This window comes from Schistocerca americana, chromosome 5 (assembly GCF_021461395.2).
Source record: "Schistocerca americana isolate TAMUIC-IGC-003095 chromosome 5, iqSchAmer2.1, whole genome shotgun sequence".
Classification (NCBI taxonomy): Eukaryota; Metazoa; Arthropoda; class Insecta; order Orthoptera; family Acrididae; genus Schistocerca; species Schistocerca americana.
Genome location: NC_060123.1, coordinates 141,843,935 through 141,847,065, shown reverse-complemented (window position 1 = coordinate 141,847,065; position 3,131 = coordinate 141,843,935). Strand labels below are relative to the sequence as shown.

General features: G+C 43.9%; 1 pseudogene; it reads right to left on the bottom strand.

The window, feature by feature from the left end:
* Positions 1–1,829: 1,829 nt before the first annotated feature.
* LOC124616976 lies at positions 1,830–1,947 on the bottom strand (annotated as a pseudogene).
* Positions 1,948–3,131: the final 1,184 nt, after the last annotated feature.

Genomic DNA, 3,131 nt, shown 5'->3' with positions numbered 1-3,131 from the left:
CGTCCTGGAGAGGAGTCCGTCAGTGTGCAATTGGCTGACGTCATCTTCACAGCCCTCTCTGCTCTCTCGTTTCCCGCTGGCGTGCCGGCGCTTGACTTCACGCCGTAACAAATATCATCTCAATATTCAACAGGATTATGTAGTGCATAACATTATGTTAAAGGTCTACCATTTTATTTGAATAGTAGATGATGAAAGCATCCTTGTCAAGAGGAACAAATAATCACCTACAGGGAAAATAGTATATCTTGTTTCTGTAAAACTTATTAATTGGTTTTGTAGAAATAAACAACTTTCAAATATGGAAAAAAGAGGAAAGAAAGTCATGTCATTCAAGTTTGCCCAGTCTCCTAGTAATATAGTGTTCAATTAAAAATAATGCACAACGTAGACAGTTTTAGTGCTGTGGGCTTGCATGTTGCTGAAAACTTAAACTATATAGTAGTCCTGCAGGAGGGATTAGTTGCAGGTATTGTTGCCATATTTGTCAGCTTTCAGAATATGTGTATCAGTACGTCAATACATTCCGCACGTTTTTATTCACCGATGTCCCTGATAAATATTCTGGGGTAGTTCATTGCACACAGAATTTAATTAGAATAGCATGTGGAGGTTTATATACACACATCTTGCAGACATCTCTTCAACCAAGCAGAAACATTAATCACAGCCTCGGGATCTATTTACCAATGTTATTATCAAGAAGATTATTAAGCTGTAAGGAAATGGGAAGTGAACATATGCAGACTGAAACAACGAATGAAAATTTGTACCAAGGCCAATACTCGAAGCCGCGTCTCCTGATAACTAGGCAGAAGCGCTAACCACAGCGTCATCCTGGCACAGCAGCTTTGGAAACCTGCGCGACTACCCTAGCACGGCTCCCTCTTCAGTCCAAATTCAATTCAGCCCTCAAACCATTTGGTATTTCCCCTAAACTCACACAGCAATGGATTGGAGAGAGAGGCGTGCTAGGGTAGTCTGAGCAAGTGTGCAAAGTTAGTGTGCCAGGTTGGCGTAGTCGTCACGGCATCTGCCTACTGAGCAGGACGCCTTGGTTCTAATCCTAACGTCGGTACATATCTTCATTCGTCGCTTCAGTTTGCATATATACATCATAGACGTTTCAGACTTGAATAGGACTCTGGAACAATATCGTTTCATTGGATTAAAATGGGAAGTCTTTCGTGAGAAACCCATAATCAGCACAGTACAAAGTCAAAGACAATAATCAAAAACCGGATACTGACCTTTGAGCACGTGAGTATCTTCCTTACTCTCCTCAAAGGATGGATCACACCCTAGGGCATGACGAATATAAATCGTGTCGCTAGAACAACTAAAAACTCAGAAGCCCAATCACAGGGAATAACCGTAGAATCCACAACATTAAATTAGTAATAAACTTAGGCCTCTCTACGATCGATCCGTTATATTCAGTGTGACCAAACCCGTGATTCTGTGGAAGAAACTTCGTGATGTGAAATTGAAAGACAAAATGAGGAAAAATTTTTTCAGTTTCCATCTGACAAACACATCAGCCAGCCCCCATGAGGCAACAAAATATCGCCCGCGAGCACTCCAAGATCACGTATCTATACACGACATACAAGCAGCAGCAGCAGCAGCACTCCGTCTTCAGGCTACAAGTGGCCCATCGGGACCATTCGACCGCCGTGTCATCCTCAGATGAGGATGTGGATAGGAGGGGCGTGTGATCAGCACACAGCTCTCCCGGGTGTTACGATGGTTTTCTTTGACCGGAGCCGCTACTATTCGGTCGAGTAGCTCCTCAATTGGCAGCACGAGGCTGAGTGCACCCCGAAAAATGGCAACAGCACATGGTAGCCCGGATGGTCACCCATCCAAGCGCCGGCCACGCCCGACAGCGCTTAACTTCGGTGATCTGACGGGGACCGGTGTATCCACTGCGGCAAGGCCGTTGCCCCACACGACAGCCAATTTCCACCGCAAACACACGACAGTACAGACAGCAGGACAAGCAATAACGAGAATCTATTCTGAAGCGACAGGTGACGATGGTATCAACACAACAACGATAAAATTTCTCGTGGAGACTTGAAACACGTCAGCATCATGCGCTCGGAACTGTTTCATAATTCATATTTTCCGCGCAAGCGCTCTCTGCGGAGGTCACTTGCTTACGAATTTCTTACAAGACTCGATAGACAAATGGCAAACATATGTGTGCCACCTCATCTTAGTGAGCCCTGTTACTTGGACCGGCGAGAGACAATTCGTTTTCCGGCGTACTCAGAACCCTGGAAGTCACTCTGGCTGCTGTGTCCTGAGTCCGGTGTAGTCATGGTGACGATGCTTCAGTGTTTCAGCATGTCGTTTGGGTGAGACTGCTTCTAGTTGCGAGTGCTAATCAGATATTTGATTCGCGGTCCGTTAATGGTTTCCGGTTCACAAGTTTCGAATAATGTCCAGTCAAGGTAATTCCTTGAAATGCGTGTTTGACGATGTGCTACGGGACTTAGTGATTCCTTACTGAGGCTTTAGTATCCACGTGCACATGTAGTTGCCAACATCCAGTTACAGCTTTTCATCCGGGGCTGGAAATATCTGTATTTCTCTCGTAAAAGGCATTAAAATTTTTGTAGATTTCATTTTAGGCGTAATCATAAGTTATTTATGAATTTAGGCCTCAGTCGTATTACTGAACTATACTGTCCATATAGGACTACAACTTTTGTATTATTTATTCTCCAGCATTATAGCGTTCATTTAATGAAATTTTTCGTTCTCATTATATTGGAGTACCCTACTGGCCATTAAAATTGCTACACCAAGAAGAAATGAAGATGATAAATGAGTATTCGTTGGACAAATATATTATACCAAAAATGACATGTGATTACATTTTCACGCAATTTGGGTGCATAGATCCTGAGAAATCAGTACCCAGAACAACCACCTCTGGCCGTAATAACGGCATTGATACGCCTGAGCATTGAGCCAGACAGAGCTTGGATGGCGTGAACAGGTACAGCTGCCAATGCAGCCTCAACACGATATCACAGTTCATCAGGAGTAGTGACTGGCGTATTGTGACGAGCCAATTGCTCGGCCACCATTGACCAGACTTTTTCAGTTGGTCAGAGAAA